General features: G+C 40.7%; 1 protein-coding gene and 1 long non-coding RNA gene across 4 annotated transcripts in view; one reads left to right on the forward strand and one right to left on the reverse strand.

The window, feature by feature from the left end:
* PRKG1 (protein kinase cGMP-dependent 1) overlaps positions 1-19988 on the reverse strand; it is a 660310-nt gene that overhangs the window by 541348 nt on the left and 98974 nt on the right. The gene's annotated exons all lie outside the window — the stretch shown is intronic.
* On the forward strand, positions 80-8904 carry LOC307216021. 2 transcript variants are annotated; one of them, XR_013838885.1, is made up of 3 exons: positions 80-341; positions 5081-5246; positions 8639-8904. It is a non-coding gene; the product is annotated as an uncharacterized lncRNA (long non-coding RNA). The 2 variants fall into 2 exon arrangements; XR_013838886.1 differs by lacking the exons at positions 80-341; positions 5081-5246 and adding an exon at positions 6440-6985.

Consider the following 19988-nt stretch of genomic DNA (forward strand, 5'->3'; position numbering starts at 1 on the left):
CCCAATGTACATGCTGCCCACTCCAGACTATGGACACACCATCTATTTAAAGCACATCTGCCTCCAAGAATCCTGGGAACTGTAGCTTTCCCCTAACAGAGCTACAATTCCCAGCACTCTCAAATTCCCAGGATTCTAGGTGGGTGCTTTACATGTATGGTGTGTACGCTGCCTCTATCTAAGTCTAAGCAGTCAATCATGAGGCCCCAGAATGTCATCCCCCTGTGACATCACAACAGCTAAGCCATTTTTTTAATTCCTGACTTTGCCATGTTGTTGGACTTAGGATAGCAGAAGAAGTGTGGTTAGTAGGCAACTATCTCTGCTGTATGAAAACCAAAGTAGGTAAAGATGAAGGAGGGGAATAGCACCAACATGTATAGGGCTGACTCTGTACTTGTCATAGAGCTAGGCACTTGCTTTAATTACAGAAGACAATGCTAAAATCAAAACAAAAAACAACCCAAGTTCTGCTGTTTCCATCAAAACTTATAGCAGGGAAAACTGATTTTAAGTTCTAAAAAACATGTCTCCTTTTAATTCCTCTGATCATAAGATTGTATGTTGAAAATTTACAAGAGGTTGGTTTAGTAACCAGGTTCATTTTTAATGAAAATGTATTCTTAATGTACAGATAACCCTAAAGTCTTCATGTGGGGGGGGGAAACACAGTTGGATTTTTTAATTTTATTTTTAAGTTGACTTTATTGTGTTTCACCACAGAGGACTATTGCAATCAGCCATTACATTCTTTCCCCCTCCCATCCTTAGTGTTAGTGTCCTAGAATTAAAGAGAACAACATCTCTTTCTGTCTTCAGCCTACACAAAGTTCCAAATTTGGCAACATTTGACATAACATTCTTGTGCATACGCATATGCAATGAGCAATGCTCCTCAGTCCTGACAATCCAGGTCCAAGTAAATATTTTGTAATTATAGTATGCCATGCATACTGCTACCGCTTCCCTGTATGTTCCTCAATAATGACCTACAAAGCACTGAGTTTTACCAATAATTGTAATATATCTTAATATTCTACCCTTTTGCCTTTAAGACGCTACACTATTCTGCAGTCATGTTCTCAAGCATTTCTGCATAATCATTAATTCCAGAAAGCGTTTATGAAAATTCACATTCTTAGCATTCCAAGCACAGAAGTCCTAAGAATACTACTAACTACCCAAGGGGTAGACAATCTTTCTTCTGTTGAAAGGAAAATCTGTTGGGGGCTGCATTCTGGTGGTAGGTTTAACAGGATTACTCTCAAGTAAGCAGGAAGAGGGGTTGTTGGTTTTTTTAAGTACAACAGATAAAAACAACTACAGTTCTGGCAAAAAAGTGAAAGCAATGCTTTTCTGACTTCAGTGTCCTCCACACATACCCTTGACAAAATCCTACACATTTGTTCTCATATGGACGATGCAGTGTAAAAAAAAAAGTTTCCCAAGCAATATAATCTGAAAAGGTTTTAAAACATCAGTTAATTTTTTTATCAAATAAAATACTGCCCCTTACAATTGCGTCAAATTACATAGAAAGAGTGGGGTGTGCTCTAAAAGGCCCAGAAAAAACAGGAGGTTGAAACAAATAATAAGGAAGGAACTTGAGGTATTGGGCAGGGCACATAAAATGAAGCTGGAAGCCTCAGGTTGTCTACCTGTGATTGATTGATTGATTGATTGATTGATGTGATTGCATCTATTCCATGCCATTTAGCCAAAAAAGGTATCAGAGCAACTTGCAAGAATCAGCCCTAAGATGGTTCATGCCCTCAAGCTCATAATCTAAAAAAGAAGCAACACCCAAAAAATGGAATGGGAGGGGGAAGGGAAAGCAAGCTCAAGCACAAGTCACAATGCTTCAAGTTATGGTTCTTGCAATGCAAATTATACAGTTCTGTCTATGAAGATTTTGGATGTTTAGAAGAGTAGCAACTCCTCGCCAATGTCAGTGGTGGTTCTGGCTGTCATGCCCTTGATGAAGAACAGTTTCTCTCCTAAGCACCCTCCCCCACACCAGATCATATTCTGGTGACATTTCTGGTCCAAGCCTGGAGGACAGGGCAGCTCCTGCTACACAGTCCTTCCCTCATAGACCATTGGCCTATGACTGACAGCTTGATTGTCCCCTGAGCAAAGGCGGGTTTATCAGTGGCACCACATCCAGCCATCCATTCACCCATTCATTTTCCTCTTTTTTAGAGAGAGAGAGAAAGACTGTAGAAGTAAAAGGACTGCTTCAGACATTAGGATCTTTATGTGGAGTGGCATTATGATTGCAGTGTATGGAGGAAGCAGCATGTGACTCAAAGCATCCATGAATAGGAGTGATAATTCATAGATCATTTTTAAGCTGTCTCGCATAAACTGACACAGGAAACAGCATCTGTGTTAGTTGATGTGCCAGTATAGCATTTTCTTTTCTTTTCCCCTATAGTACCAGTATAAGTAATGGAACAGTAACCAAGTAGGCTCAGAGAGATAATTTTTAAATAAATGATCCATATGCAGATTTATATGCTCCTGACTTTCCCAAATAGCAAGAAGTTCCAAGGGCAACAATACCCAAAGCACAAGAGGAAGCAAGCAGAATACATGCTCCTGCCAGGCAAAAGCTTGGGTGCCTCACATCAATTCTCCATAAATATACCCTGTGCTTCAGGATGCTTCCAGCCTTCAACTAAAACTGTGCTCACACTCCTGTTTACTGCACCTTCACTGCATTTCCAGTGCCATTTTTTTAAACCCACATTAACATGATGTTATCCAAAATGCATATGTATCCTCTACTTTGTTATAAAATCCTACTGTTTGGTGTATTGTTTCTCAAACCAGCTTCACACCAACTGGAGTCCTTATGCCATTCCTTCTTCATCTCTAGTCAAGGTATAAACACTTTTGGATAGGGTAAAAGACATCCCCACCACCATCGATGTCCCCTGGTGCGTACACAAATAGAAATGAAATTGACACTAATGAAATCATGCTGATGTGAACAGCTTGGGCATAAAGAGCTGTGAAACACATGGGGCAAGAGATCACAACTTCACTGCACTCTAAGACACTAATGAGCACACACCCTAACTCTTAGCTCTTTCTTGCTCACTCTGCTTCTTTCGTCCCTTCATGAATATATTTTATATCATCACACACTCCCCAGTTGGGGTGGAAGTGGGAAGAATAAACTTGTTAAAAGCTGAAGAGTGATATGCAGGTACTATCCAACTATGAGAGTCCACTGAGAAACTATCAGCCACCCTGGACCATTAGCAAGAGAAAGGATAGCTCAGTCAGTGAGCATGAGTCTTTAAATCTAAGGGTTGTGGGTCCAGCCAGAGTTTTCCTCCACTCACAGTTGAGCTGCCTCCCAGCTTGTTTCCTTGTCCTAAACTCTGGAGTATACCAGGGAGCCAAGCAGTCTCCATGAAGCGGGAGGGGGCACTCAGGGACAATTGTATCATCAGCCCAAACCATTCAGATGTCCCAGAGGAGTGCCAGTCATACCAGTCAGAAAATCCCCCAGAGCCATCTGGAAACCCATTGAATTCATCAGCTTCTGAGAGTGGACCATCCTAATCAGTCCCCTGCTTCTGCAGAAGGGAAAAGATGCTGAAAGAAGCATCTGACCATGACAAGGGACTGATGCAATATCCACCACTTTCAGATCATCCTCTCCCTATCCCTTTGAGAAAACAAGGTCCGGTGTGGCCTGCCACATATGTTGGGCCAGTGACATGTTGGGACAACCCCATTGTTGTCATGGCAGCTATGGAGTCCTGAGCCAGTCGCCAAGCCTCAGTGATACAGACCAGATCAGCCTCCTCATCCATAATCACACCATGGATGAGGGGTGACTTAGTCAGAGCTGACCTGGCATTCAACAACAGCAGCTGCAGACCCAAGGGCTGACTGGTAGGACAACTGCAATTCCCCAGGCTGGAGGAGGGGCTGGCGCATGGCATAGTCACCAACTGCCTGTGTCGTGTGCCCCTTATCTAATGTGAACCCACCCCACCCCTTGTCCAGAACTACTTTGATAGGGGGCACCCCTGCTCTCCCCTGCTCCTCTCTTCCCTGGAACATCTTACATTCCTTAATCATAACAAAGCAAATTTTAAAGCACACAAGTTAAAAACCATTTTAAACAATTAGAGCAATAATAACAGCATTAGAACCTCCCAACAAAATGCCCTAAACAATATCCCAACCCAAGAGTCTGTTCAGCTTCTGTGGCTGGAGTCAGTCAGGGCCTGCAAGGCAGGGAGCAGGTCTTCCAGGATTCACAGCCAAGATATTGCAGATACTTTTTGATCCTGAGAGAGGAGTAAAAACCAAACCCACAGAATCTGCATTTAAGTGAGTGGGGTGAGAGGAAAATAGAGGTGGCAATGCAACAAGACTTGTACTTTCATCTAAGTTACAAGCCAGTTTCTCTCAGCATATAGAGCTCAACTACCCAACACAACAAGACTATGAAGAACAAACTACAATTTAGGGCCTCTGTCTCAGCCCCACCCCCACAATATGGGCATGATATATTTCAGCCTCATTCCAACTCATCTGTAATATGGCTGCAATATTATTGCACAGTGCTATTCGGATGAAAGGCAGTATTTAAATGTAATAAATAAATATTTGTCTATGTTTGGATATAATTACAGTGGTGCCTCGCAAGATGAAATTAATCCGTTCCGTGAGGCTCTTCGTATATCGGTTTTTTCGTCTTGCGAAGCAAGCCCATTGACAGCTTAGCGGATTAGCGCTATTAGCGGTTTAGCGGCTTTTAGCGGATCAGCTGATAAGCGGCTTATCAGCGGATCAGCTGATAAGCTGCTTAGCGGCTTAGGAAAAGGGGGGAAAGGGGGGGAACCCGCAGGAACTCGCAAGACATTTTCGTCCTGCGAAGCAAGCCCATAGGGAAATTCGTTTTGCGAAGCGCCTCCAAAACGGAAAACCCTAGCGGGTTTTCCGTCTTGCGAGGCATTCATCTTGCGGGGCACCACTGTAGATGTCATTTTGGATCAAGATAGTGAAGTTAAGCTTTTAAAACTGCCCTGATTTTTGTGTTGTGGTTTCTCAGAATTCCCAAGCAACACCAGGTACAAGGTTTCCAGTAAAATATTTAATGACACAATCCACACTGCATGACAGTATCAAGAAGAAGAGGGAACAGGATCATAGTTACCCAACTCTGTCTTTCTCAAATAATATACAATGTAGGGGACTACAGGGAGTGTGTACTAACCGTAAGTAATAAAAGGGTGCTACTCCTATAACCTGCATGAAGTCTGGGATTCCACAGGAGCATGGGGGGGGGGAGACAAAGAATGTGATATTAGCCATTTAAAAAGTAGCATCTTTCTAACCATTACGGTATCAAAGATATGCTGTAAAGCTGGGTAGCAAATGTGGCATCCTCTAGCTGTTGTTGAACTACATTTCTCCCAGTCCCTGCCAGTATAGTAAATGATCAGGAATGATGGGATTCATAGTTCAACCTTCAGAGGGCACTGCAAGCTGTGAAACCTTGCGGACAATCTATCTGCTTGCCACACCTTGACGTATTCCGCCGCCGCCGCCGCCCCCCCCCCCCCCCCCCCGAAATGGTATTCTTGTTTTTGTCCTGCACAGTGTCGCCACATTTCATACCTTTCTTTAATGGAACTGAAAGCAACATACCTTGGACTCCCAGGCAATCTTTCATTCAAACATTGACTAGGCCTGGTCCACTTAGTTCCAACAAGGGTGCTGCCCCATGAGCCTTCAGACAGTGCCCCAGAACAGTGGCATGTGTCCAAGTGAAACTCAGTTTTTAAACCTACAAATTCCTTTATTATAATGTGACTTGGCATGAATGGCATTCTTAAAGAGTTTTAAGGGATACAAAGTGACCTTTTTAGTCTATGACATGCTTTCTAAATATATGTTTAGGGGTCATGATAATTATCCCTTCTGTTAAGGCTATAAAGCTAACATACCATTTCAATTCTGCATCAAATAGCTTTGGTGACATTTCATGAAAGCTGCAGATCTGCAAGGCCAAAAAGCTTTCTCACTTTAGTTACTAAACATTCTATTAGTGGTTGCATTGCCGATATAACATCATGAAAGAGATAATGCTTGCAACATCTTGCCTTTTTTCATAATGATAGGCTAGCTAACAGCAAATAGATTTATAATGCATTTCTGGCATTCAAATACAATAGTGTAACTTCTGTGCCATTTTTCTTAAATGTCACTGTTCTTTTGCGAATACATTGACTTCTCTTTTTCAAATATAATTTGTATTTTTATCCTTCTAGTAAGTGGATGTCATGTTTTTCCTTCTTACTATAGCTGAAAACAATCAGAAAGTTATTTCCCCTCCTTTCTTTTTTCTGTTGCTTTTTTTGTTTAGCATTTTTTCTGTTGCCTTAAATGGGCTGTAGGTTTACCATGCACCACATTCATCAGATTTTCTTTCTGTGTTAATTTATGGGAAGGATAAAATACAAAATCTGAAGGTACAATTGTGCCCTCTAGTGTCTCGTGTTCCATGACCATATTTGAGTCATCACATCACTTCACCGGAATGCAACACAAACCTGCCTTTAGGCTTTCAATCATTCATCCAAACTTTTCAAAATGAATGAAATAAGCATATATTTTAGAGAAGTATTTGAAGATCGTAAGTCAAATGACTTTGTCAGATTTCTGATGACCGAATTTAACTTTTATATACTGAGCAATTTTAAAGGCATGTTACTCATCTAGGCACATTTCAGTCGAGCTTCAGGCTTGGTTATGGTACCAAAACAGCCTTAGTCCCCCTCACTGATAACCTTTACTGGGAGAGAGATAGTGAAAGTGCCACGCTTATGATTTTCCATGATATCTCTGCAGCTTTTGCTATCACTGATTATGATATCCTTCTGGGATCACTCTGAACTTCTGCTTACAGGTCCATTACCAAAACAGTACTGAATGACTACTGTTTAGGTCCATGGTATGTATATGTGCTATGCATTCCTCAAGGGGCCATCTAACCCCACTGCTCTTTAACATCTATATAAAACTATTGGAAGCTGTTATGCATGCAGCATGCAGATGATACTCAATACTATCTCTTGGTTCTACCTGAATTCAGGTGAATCAGTATCTGGACACTGACAGTCGTCCTGTGGGTCAACAATACACAGGTTCAGTAACTGGAATGTTGACCTGTTCTGGTCTATGTAACATTCCCCCTGAGGGAGCAAGTACATATATGAAAGAGTGCCTTCTCCAATACCTTTCAACTCAAAATTTGTGATCTAGGACATAGGCCAAATAGTGGTCCCACCAGCAGGAATCGTATGAAGAACAGGAACCTACAATAGGGCATTCTTGGCAGTGGCACCCTAGGCTATGGATCTCACCCCACCTCACCCAAGGGAAAGCAGGCCACCCCCCCTCTTTAACTACATCCAGGAAACATGTAAAGACTGTATTTTATTCATTCAGGCTTTTGGCCAATAATTCTATTAAGGTTTTATTTAGCTAGTTTTGATAGTTAGTGGTGTATCTTCCTATATACATAAAAATGTAAGGCTGCCATCGTGCAGTCCCCATTGAAGGATTTATAGTGCGGTATCATAATTGTGGATTGCATGAAATCAGAATGGAGCCACCACTGGAGAATTTGTAGTACCTCATCCCAATTCTGGATTTGCACAAAGTCAGAGTAGGGGAAGGGAGCAAAAGAGAAGGCAGGTTTTATGGCAGTTTTAAACACGGGCAGTTTTAAACACTAGCAGAGGTTTGAATTCAGAGGAGTAACATTTGGTTATTTTGAAGAATTATTGTATCTACAACTGACATGGATAGTTGAAAATCCTTTTTACTTATATCTTTTATTTTCCTCTTTATTCTTATATTATTTCCTTTAATAATATTATCTCTTTGTTCCCTTTCCTTTTCTGCTTTATTTTTGTTTGTCCTCTGCTCTGGTCATTTATATTTTTTGTGGTTCTCTATTCAGCATTAAAGAGGGGCTAACATGCAACTCAAGTTGATGAATAGTTGATGAAGATCCCTGAGTGTGATGTGGGGAATGGAAGAACTCCCAGGGTAGGAGGGTGGGAGAAGAAAAGGAAGCCCCCAGGTGAAAACCTGGGAGGGTCCACCTTTCTCTATGTGGGGCAAGTTAAGATTTATCTATGAAAAAGGACTTCTTTAAGTTTCTGGTTTTGCTTAGATTAGGTGTTTTTATTGTAATGTATTATGAAGATCTTAATAACATTTTATTTTTTAATAAGAGGGGGGAAAGGAGGAAAATGATTCCAAATGGTGCCTGGGGTTCAAATGCAATGCCAACACCCCCACCTCAGAAACCCCCAAGATGAGTTTTGCAACAATATTCTGAGAGGTATCCAAACACAGAGAGAACAAACATTTTTTTCAAAATATACAGTAGATATTGTCAGACCTATACTTTATAATCCAGTTTCCACTAACACAACTATATGAACCATATCACTTTAATATGCAATTTCCTCCTAGCTGTGAGCTTTATGGATTAATTAAGGATAATTACTCATTATCATGGTCAGTTTGCTAAATTTCGAGCTTGAATTATTTAAGACATATTAATTATTTACATCTTTTTATTTCATTCAAGGAAGTTATTAGGAGCCAGATGCAGTTATTAGGCTTGGCAGACAAAGCAAAGTGCTGTCTCATGAGGGTAAACTATACAGGGAAGGGAAAGGGGCTGGCTTACTCATGATGACATCTGTGGATTACCGAAGAGATGCAGGACATGCTTTTAACTCCATCAAATGATGAAGACTCTGTATTACCTCTCTACTTACTGTCTAGCGCATATTCCGATAAATCCTTGCCCGTGACCTTCACTCTTCCAACTCCAGAACCTTGAAACTGCCCTCCCCCCCAAAAAAGACCTCTTGCACCTCAAATAAATCCATTTTTGTCCCTTACTGTTCCCTGTGACTGGCATACTTCTACTATACTACTTCACTCCTCAAAACCCAACTTTGCCATGAAGGTGTTGGCACAAATTTACATTCATAAATTCACTAGGAGAGACAAGAGCCACCATGCCACTTACCTGGCAGATGGGTTGCTGTTGCTTACCGGGTGGTGAAGTGAAGCAGCAGGGAGGTTGGCATTTTGCAATGGTACCAGCAGAACTAATCTGGTGCTTTTGCTGATTCATTTGCACCACACTGGCATCCCTACCACCTCCTGCTCCGGGTAAGTGGCTGCTACCCACCAGGCAGGAAGCTAGTTTTGTGGCTCTCACCTGTTTGGCAGGTCACTTCTGATTGTAATTCAGCTGTAACTGAACAGCATGCATATTCTTCCCATTCCTATCTCACTTTTTCTCCCCACCCTACCCCACAGTGTCCAATTTTAGTTTCTTTAAGCAAGGACTATGTTTCAATACAACTGGATAGCCTTTTGAATAAAGATGGTGGGCTAAGCCTTTCAAAACTGTACTAATTTTAATCACTGATTTCAAAACAGCAGTGGTGGTGGTGTTTTTTTTTTTTTGGGGGGGGGTAAAAATTCCCAAGCAATGCTGGGTACTGGGCTGCTAGTTGTCCCTCACTTCTGAATAAATGGTCAGCTTCAAAAATACAATATGGCAACAGCACAACTTTAAAAAAATAAACAGATCTCTTTCCACCCCCACTAAGCTTCTGTTCTAGACCAGAGGTTTGCAATCCTCCTCAAATCAAAATAACAAATAGTTGAGCCTTCCCAAGTGTAACTAAGGCCCCATTACACATGACACTAAATATCACTGGGGACCAAATCAGGTCTCCCCCCCCCCATTGGTAGCAGGCATAAGGAGGGGGTTGATTTTCACTAGGGCCACCCTTTCCTTCCCTGCTGCTGTCCTGATGAAAGCAAGGTGAAAACAGCCATAAATGAAAATCCTACTTCTCTGCCCTTTCTGAAAATATCATTAGTGGTGTGAGAGCCTGCTATGGAGAAGAAGAAGAAGAAGAGTTTGGATTTGATATCCCACTTTATCACTACCCTAAGGAGTCTCAAAGCGGCTAACATTCTCCTTTCCCTTCCTCCCCCACAACAAACACTCTGTGAGGTGAGTGGGACTGAGAGACTTCAGAGAAGTGTGACTGGCCCAAGGTCACCCTTGACCATGTCACTGCTCTTTCCCATGTCAGCATCACCCTTGCAAGGAACTAAAACAGCACTGGCATGGGAAGGAGGCATAGTGCAGACTATTCCCAAAGGAACTCTTACTTTTGACACTATCTTCTTGAGCTTTGGGAAGGGTGACACTGCAGTGGCTTCCATGCCACAAAAAAGCCAAGAGGAGCCCACAGCAGATGCAGCTGCTGGAAAACGGTCGTGTAAAAGGGATAAGGCAAAAAGAAAAACAATCTCATTGAAGCAAAAACATAGAAAGCTTCCTTATGCTCAGTTAGAATATTTATTCTTCCAGCCCACAAACTGATGGCCTCTAGAGATTGTTGAACTACAACTCCCATATTTCTTGGTCATGCTGGTTGGGACTGATGGGAGTTAAAGCCCAAAACTTCTGAAGGTTTGTGAGGGGTGACTGACAGTGACTCTCCAGATGTTCAGGCATATGATTATCACATCATCTGTTATTTGATTCTTTTAGCTAGAGATGGCAGGAACTGAACATGGGGCCTTTTGCATGCAAAGCATGATGTAATCTACAACTGAGGGAAAGTCACCCCAGCATGTTTCTGCAAAAAACAATCCAGGAAAAGGGTGGGGCATCCATCTCCCCCAGCCATGGTTTTAATCTCTATAAAGGTGCCCACCTCCCATTTTAATAACATTAGGTTAGTGAACTTTTCTGTCTGGGCATTTTCCAGCCATCTAAAATGGATATTCCATATATAGTTTTCTGACAGCAGTAAAAGTATTTGCTGCATTCCAGTTCTGTTTGGAATCCAACCTCAGAGGCTTCTCCCCACCTAACATTTGTTTTTTTTCCAGTCGGGTGGATTTGACACAAATTCTTCTCTAGGGTTAGAACTGATAAAAATACCAGTGATTAAACACTGGAGCCTTTCATTCCCTCTCGCCTTGCCAGGCCCAACACCAGCCTCAGTTTATATCTGTGCAACCCCACTGAGAATGTGGCACTATGTACTGTAGCTTGTTTAAAGCACACACAGAGAGACAAAACATTAAACCTTGTTTGAAAATTTGGTCTTTCAGGATTCTCTGAGGCTCTTTTCTATGAAAGGACAACATGCAGCCCCAAATTTAAAAGCATTTTCCATTCACGGCACAGATTTTGCTCTCTGACACTCTTGCCTCACTGTTAGCTCTTCGTCTTGAAATTGCCTTAGGCTGCAATCTTATATATACTTACCTGGAAGTAAATTCTATTGACCTCAACAGAGCTTATTTCTGCGTAGACATGGATAAGATTGCACTGTTTCTTTTTATCCAAATCTCTCACGTGCATATATAAGCTAAAGAAAATTTCTGAAACTTCTTGAACAAGTAACATAATCTGGAACAGGTTTTCCTGTGTTGTGAATTGTGTTTAGTGCTAATACATTTGCATCTCCTTTAACATTTCACAGATGGAAATAGTCGCACACCAGCATACTTGCAACAGCCCTATTCTAACACCATGGATTGCTGCCGGAGAACTCCCACGCACACTATTACACATTGTAGAAGGTTCTTCTGTGCTGTGTTCATTTACTCTGCAACAGACTGTTCTGCACTGGCTTGCTTCCTCATCATAGTTTCCTTATTTGTTTGTTTAGACTTACTTTTGAGGCCCCTGGAGCTTAAGGTTGCTGGTTTTTTGTTTTTTTTTTAAGTTAAAGAACACTTAATCTCACAATGAATCTGGCTGCAGCTATTATACTCTTAGGCTTGCCCTAACTTTTCCAAATGGTGAGAAATTCCAGGGGTGCAGTGCCTACTCAGGTTTTGTTTCCTCTGGGAAAAAATTCACTGGGGAGCATAACAGGGATTTATAATGTGCAGCTGGAAAAATATTAGGTGTTTGATTATATAAAGTACAAACACTAGGGGAAACAAAGGTGTGAACTATCTCCAGGCAAGAGCCCAATGCATCCCACTGTTCCACAGTAAGACAGGGACTTCAACCAGCTCACTTGCTCATATGGACTGCTTTAATATGAATCCTCATCAAGCCTCGTTCTTAAACCTTCACCCTTATGTAAGTCAGACAATGAACTGACAAAACAAAGCTGATAGTTGCATGAAATGTTTTGATTCCATTGCCCCCCCATAATTATAACTTCTGAACTGAAAACACCACATACTCAGTTCTTGCAACTAGCAATGAGCTATATGTAACACTATTTCAATTATTGATTTTTGCAAAACTACTGTGAAATACTCCTCAAAAGATCTTTGACATGTTTTATTTCCCCCTCCACAGAGCGGCTTGCCTCCTTCAGCCCCAACCACATAATTTTGGTCTGAGCAGAATCCAAGTACATAGCCATAATAATAATTTAGTGTCAATATCCTAATCCAAATATACTCATATTTCTTTGACAGATGCCCATGATTTCACTTTTAACTGATCCATTACATCTCCAAAATGTTACTTCTCTCTATGAAATGTCAGCTGATCATTTCTTTTCTATGTTACGCATGCATTGTTCTGTAGTTTAGACACTTGAAACTTTTTTTTAATTAAAAAAAAGGGAACGCTGACTATTTCCAAGGACACATTCACATTAAGAATACAATGTGGTCCTGCTAGTTCATGCATAGAGTTGTAATTTGCAGTTTCTGCAACCATGGCAGCACACATTTCCTGCAATAGTTGTAGGAATTGTTCCTGGGATTCAGAGCCATACTGTGACTGTGGACCACCATATGTGTATCTCTAGACTTAGTGTGTGTGTTCTCCTGAGGTCAGTGGATATTGGAGCCTGCAACATTAACGCACAATATTTAAAACAGATTTAAACAACAATATCAGTTCCAACCAATCTAGAGGTGTTATACCGTCTGCCAAAAACAGGAACTGTATTGTCTTCTACACTTGAAGTGGGTGAGACCTGAACACATAAGACTCACTAGCTTGGGTCCTACCCAAAGATTTTGAGGCTCCCATTCAAGTATCAGAAACCCTCACACTAGCTAGTTACAGCCCAGATCAAACATTATAATCCTCACATGGATATGTTCCGAGATGCAATCCATAAATAATTTACAGTGGGAGAAACTGACATTTCCTCTTTTCTTAAGTCTTTCTGGCCTGAGAAGTCTCCTCTTTATTTCGATTGTGGCCCCAATAAATTGAGATATGGCTCCATTTTGTGCCATCTTAGTCAGACCTCTGCTCCTAATAGCGTGAGATAATGTATCAGCAAAGCATTGCTTGAAAGGATTCACAATAAATGGAAATGTACGCAGATTTCTTATCTTTTAGGTTGTGACAGATGCATATTTATTGTCTTACTGAGCATTTTAAAAAAATCAATATGAGAACCTTTTATGCTACTCTGATATTCATAGTTAAAATATTCATTAGCCTTTTCCTGAACTATAAAGAGACAGCTGCATTCAGACACAAAGTAGCTTGGAACTTTGAATGTGAATGACATGTGCCCCACCCACGATTTTATACAGTGTTTAATTCAAGGCACTTTCTTGTGCGTCATCTGCTGATTCTGTGAAGTGTTGGCTCCTAGACAGCTAGCTAGCAACACAGTAGCATAGTGTAGCATCATGATCACAAAGCCCCATTTTTTCACAAAGGCACACTAGCACAAGCAAATCTTATGCACGAATGCACCCATCCACCCACCAAAGAGAAGTGTTCGTTCTACTGTGAACCTACTGGTCATTCTACAGAACTTACATATTGGATCAGAAAATGGTTGTTCGTGCATAAATAATATGCAAGGAACAGTGGAATAAACACAGCTGATTGTAACCAATTATTGGAATACAAAGGACTATGATAGCACAGCACTAACAATACCTGAAATAAATAGCTATATGAAGGTTACTTAAAGTTCATTAGATTTACACTTGAAATAGTGGGAAACAGTAACCCAGGCTAATAAAAACAGCAGGCTTATTTAGGACTATAAGCAGATCAGGTACTCTAAGGGGAAATAAATTTGTAGAGCACTAAAGGATGCAAAGCCCAAGACTTGACCTTAACAACATCATAGGAACTATAATTTATTGATTGTAACAGTAACATATTGCAGAAGACTTTTTATCAAGATGTCCAAACGGTCACATTCACTACCCATTTTATCCACTAACCATTCCATCCACTTCATTCAAACGTAAAATGAGTAGATGATTTATTCCCATCCTAGCAACCAGGGATTAACAGAAGCAGGGGGAAGAAACTAGTAAAATAATGCCATTGCTGAACATGTTTGTGAAACATTGAAGTACCATATGGCCAAAAGCTTATTCCAGTTTGCTCTCTTTTTAAAAAGTTTTTGGTTTTTCACATTGTAGTCTCATTATTTGTATTAAATAGAAAACTAAACTTTAGGCAGGCTTTGGCTTGGATTTCCCATCATGCATAGGCTAATTTTTATGTTACATGGGAGTGGAAGAGTGGTTGTTGTTGAAAGTTTTGCATTTTCTTCATGTTTAATCAGTCAGAGCTTCAAACCCCCAAATCTAACCTTTATTTATTAACAAAATGTGATTTTGTTGGTGACTAAATGTAAACTAGTAAGACCTTGTTATCCTGAGAATAATTCTTGTTTGTTATATCTATGTGTGATGGGATGATGAGCTGCTTGTGCGTAAAGCTTAGTCCCTCAGAGTCTGGCCTGGTTATCAAAGCTCTGTCTATAGCGGAGCCCCCTAAAACATGACTCCCTCAATCGCTGGCAGAATCCGACAGTGGGCGTTTGCGGAAACGCTTCCAGCATAGAAGTTCCTTAACGGAAACGCGTCTTTGGGATTCTCGGCGCGACAGTTTCCGGCGAGGGGTGGGTGTCCCTATAGGAGGTCCTGAAACTTCCCCACTGTTTTCGCTGGAAGTCTCTCTGAGCCATCCCTCCGATTCACTTTCCCTTGGAGCTCCTTCTCTCCCCCTGCTGGTTCCCTCCTCTGCTGCCGAGTCTCTCCTAACCTCCGTGAGCCCTTCCACCGCCTGCCCTTCCGATGGCAGTTCCCTGACACTATGTGTCATAGCAAAAAACTTGTATGTGTAACAGTGCATATGCACAAATATCTTCCAACATTACCTCCCCTAATAAAATGAAATATGTTTAGGTCTCAACTGATTCAATCGTAAATAAAACAAGTCTTTTCCAGAGCTGAATGACCCTCTTTTGGCCTCCTTTGAGATTTGCAAGTAAAATCAAAGATGTTTTCTGAAATGCAAATTGTACTTTCCTATGATGTATCAACAGATGGCTTTCACTCGTCCTTACAGACTAATTTCCAATGGACCAAGTTTTGTGTCTAAAATCTAACAATGCTAGCACTAAAGAATTAGATTTTAAAAAAAAAAATACAGCATCAGAAGGACATTTGGCTTGACTGTTTTCTTCCATATGTGTACACAGATGTAAGATACAAAATAAGGCATGTGTATACCATTACACATGTAATTCACAAGTACATGTTTTGTTATGCATACATGTTTTAGAAAGCACCACAAGTCTTTGTAAGGCAAATTATGTGCTCTGTCAATTTTCACACGTAACTGTGCATCTAGGGTTTACAACTTTTTATTGTGACATCTCTGCAGTGAAAAATGTAATATGCAAAATTGCTCTTTACATGCTTCCTTATTAATGAGCTCACAGAGAAATAGTCACACAGCACACTTTAGCCAAGTTGACCCAGGGTTGCAGTCAGTGAAGTTTTCCTGTTTGCACAAGGACTTCTACTTATACAGCAGAACCTCCTCAACCTCTCCTTCTCCACACTAACTCTGTGAGAAGTATTTCACCAACCTTCTAGAGCAGATTTGTGAGTGGGGATGAGCAAGAAAGAGAGGAGAGGGAGGGGAAGTTCTGCTGCACAATTGGAAGTCCTAGTGTAAATGGGAAAGCTTCATTAGATACAACCCATATACACTTTCTCTGGCACTAAGGCTGCAATCTTTAGCATAGTTACTGAAAAACTCAGTGAACTTATTTCCACACTAGGTGACTATTACATAATTGCCATTCACTGCTCTGCACTGGTTTTTATGGAGTATCTACATATTATCATCAAAACAGTGTCCTCTGTTTTCCCCACACTCTTTCCATCTTTTCTCAGGTGGCAGAAGTCAAACTTTTGCAAGGAAGGAGACAACAACACAGTCTCCACAGATGCGGGCAAGAAAAGGCACAAACTGAGGTACATGTACTGATCTTCACTATAGGGACAGGCATTGTGCAACTGTTACGGGGAACATTTTGGCATATTAACTGCTGCATGGAACCTCAATTTTAATTATACTTCCAGCTGATAGTGCGAAGAGCAAACTTCTTCAAAGCCTTAGATGTCCCTAGTGTAGCTGACTAAATAAGCATGTATCGCTACTATCCTGTGAGCAATTATTTAAGATTAAGCTCCACTGAACTCAATGGGACTTACTTCTGAGGAAACACATATAACTGTGAGATTAAATCTCTGTCAAATTGTCAAATAGAAAATGGGCATTAATTGGTTCACCATCTAGTACCAATAATACAAACAATACTAGCAATCTTTGCCACCATACAGTTTCACAGTCCATCTTCAGCTTGTTCTGTCTCTTCCCTTTGCTGGAAAGAGCCCTGGAACATGAACTTTGACTTCAACTGCTGCACAAACACCCATGTATAATGTAATGTAAGTGTAAGCCACTTTGGTAGTCAATCTGACTCTAAATATAATACAAACAAGCATAAAATATCATAACCAGGAATAATTTGTAACATTTGTAAACTTTTCTGAAATATGTGCTTCTTTCCTTTATGCAGGACCTTCTAAAACAATATATGACCAGAACCTTTTTCAACCTGAGAGCCACATTTCCCCATGAGCAACATTCTAGGGGCCACATACTAGTGGTGGGTGGGACTAGATGTGAAAGTAGGCAGAGCAACTGAAGTGAAACTTGTCCAGTAGGTTACATTCCAACCATGCAAAAGACAGAATTTTCTACACACACACACAGTTCTCCATCCTGCTTCTAGGCAAGCAGCGGGCATTATCACAGTTAAAGAGCAGTTTAAGGTGTGGCCTGTGAGAGACTGTTTAGCCTGTGAAGAGTCAATATCTGAATGACACAAGGTTACCCATGTCTTCTGTATGATAACAATAGCACCTGCCATGGGAGATATGTCGTGGAACAGAGACAGTGCTTTTTTCTGGGGGGACGCAGAGGTACGCATAACCCTAAACATTTTGTGAATCTAAGTTTGGCCTCACTGAGGGGCAATATTTCAATATGACTAGGAATATGAGAGTACCCCTAAACATTTTTTTTAAGAAAAAAAGCACTGAACAGAGGCATACAATTGGGGAAAGTGCTACAATACAAAATTACAGGAAAATATTTTTTAAAAATCATAGGGTTGTGTGGATCCATTTAGAAGATGCTGTTTTATTTCCATACTTCTGACTCTTAATTGCTTTTCTCACATCAACTCCTTCCTCTAGGTATCTTCTTTCCTTTCTGCCAGTTCCTACCCTCAGACAAAGATTAACAGGTGCATTTTTCCTCTGTGCATTTATATATGTACAAAACTGTTTATTTTATTCTCCAAAGTCATCAGAATCGCAACCATTGACCATCCCCTCCACTTTCCACTGCTAGATATACAGTATATAATCCTGCTCCTGGGCATACTCCATTTCCACAGTGACACTGGGATCTAGCATTAGGTAACTGTACCAGCAGTGAAAATTAAAAAGATTAAAAAATATGTTACCTAAGAAAACTATCAACAAAAGAGGCTCAGACAGGGTATGGTGGGGAATTTACATTTACACTGACCGTAGACCTTTCCTAGATCTATAGCGATCAACTTCTTGTGCTTCGGAGTGGTAAATCAAGAGGTAATCAATTTATGAAATTCTTGTTTGCTTTAAAAAAAGAAAATCTCTCAAAGTGGTTTGCAAACAACAACAACAACAACAACAAACCAACCCAAGAAAAATCAAGGAAAAAATTACAGTCATACTTTAACTCATAACAAAAGTTAAAATACTAGAACGCATTAAAATCACCTCCACTTTCCAAGCATTTACCAAAACACAGAAGCAAAAAAAGGACAAGAAGGCCATTATCAGAAGCAATCACTGTCCTAAGGTCCTCTGCCTATGAAGCACAATTGGCCCACTTGACCCAGGTTTGGTCGCAGTGGCCTAGAGCATGCAAAGAGCGAGGCTGGCTCAGCTGCACTACACTGAGGTGACTTGCTTCAGATGACCCAAGCAACAAGCTTTACGGGAAGAAACATGTTTTATTAATGTTCATTCTATTTATATTTAAATATCTCTGCTGCTTTTCTAATGCAGGGTATGCTTCAGGATATTACTGAGGGGCATCCTGCCTGATTGCAAATGGGACACAAGTAAAATGCAAGGTAATTCAAATCACAAAATAGCCTGCTGTAAGGTTCTCTTAAATACACCAGGGAAGACAAGTATCAGATTTCTTCAATATAATGTTGTTTCAGGGAATAGTTTTAGCTCTGAACTGTGCTAGCTGCCTTGCACATAACTCCCAGTCACAGTTAAATATAAACCAACCTTCCAGAGGGTTTCCCACCAAAAAACATACCAAAATTCTTAAAGGGATAGAACTTTCTTTTTATTTCCTTTTTAAAGTAACACTAAAAATCAGTAACAAACAACAGTACAAGGTAATATCAGCACACAACAACTTTCAATAAGTGTGTCTTGCTTTCTTCTGGCTTTGTTAAAACCTTTAAAGATTGTATTAGTTTCTGATGCCTGTTTGCTCATAGTTTTCTTTTAAAGGGATTTGGGGAGTTTTCTCCCTCCAAAACATACCAAACCACAGTCTCCCACACACTAGTTACACAAAAGAGGTTCTTTTCCCTCACAACCCTTTCAGGGAGAGCACTTCATAATTTTATACTTCTCGGGTGCATTCCTTTGAACTTAACTAGCACTACTAACTTTGTTTAATTGCCAGTTTAATACTTAGAAAATTGCCTTCTGATTTTCAATGTGCAGTCATTAACGGTTGAATAGATAGCGTGCTCACAGTTGTCTTGAACCTAAATAATTCTCTCACATCTATTAAAAATGACTATAATAATGAAGGGCATTGCTTATGCTTTCTGTGCCTTTTTTTTTTTTTTTTACCAGACCAAGCCGCTTCACATCAATGTGCCTAGCATAATAAGCATACTACTATAACAGCTTAAATGTTTGGCAGTCGCATGGATTCTGTGAGAGAAGCTCAACCATTTCCATAAACTACACAACATGACAAAGCACTCCAGCACAAAAATAATATATGGGGAAAGATACCTTCTTATTCGGGACTGGCCCAAGACATTTTGCTGCCTAAGGTGAGGGGCAAAATGACAACTCCCTCCAAGCCACGTAGGGAAGCTAAGACCGGCAGTCGAATCTTACTTCAGTACTGGTGATGGGATAATATGCTTCACTGCACCTGAGGGCAACAGCCCAGCCACACCTGTGCTAAGCATTTAAAGCACTATCATCTCATTTTAAACAGTCCTGGCTTCTCCCAAGGAATCCTGGGAACTGTTGCCTGTTAAGGATGTTGGGAGCTGTTTAGGACACAGCTGACTATCACAAGAGTGGTTTAAAAAGTTCATCTCTCTTCCCAAGGAACTCTGGGAAATACAGCTCTGTGAAGATCTCCTAACAACTCTCAGCACCCTAACAAACCAAAGTTCCCAGGATTCCTTGGGGAAAAGCACAAACAATCAACTGTTCAAAGTAGTATGATATTATTTTAAATTTATAAGCTTTGATGGGGCCTTTGGGGATGCAGGGCATGTCAGTCCAGTCCACTCCCCACAGCTGCA

This window comes from Podarcis cretensis (assembly GCF_951804945.1).
Source record: "Podarcis cretensis genome assembly, chromosome: 5".
NCBI classification, from domain to species: domain Eukaryota; kingdom Metazoa; phylum Chordata; class Lepidosauria; order Squamata; family Lacertidae; genus Podarcis; species Podarcis cretensis.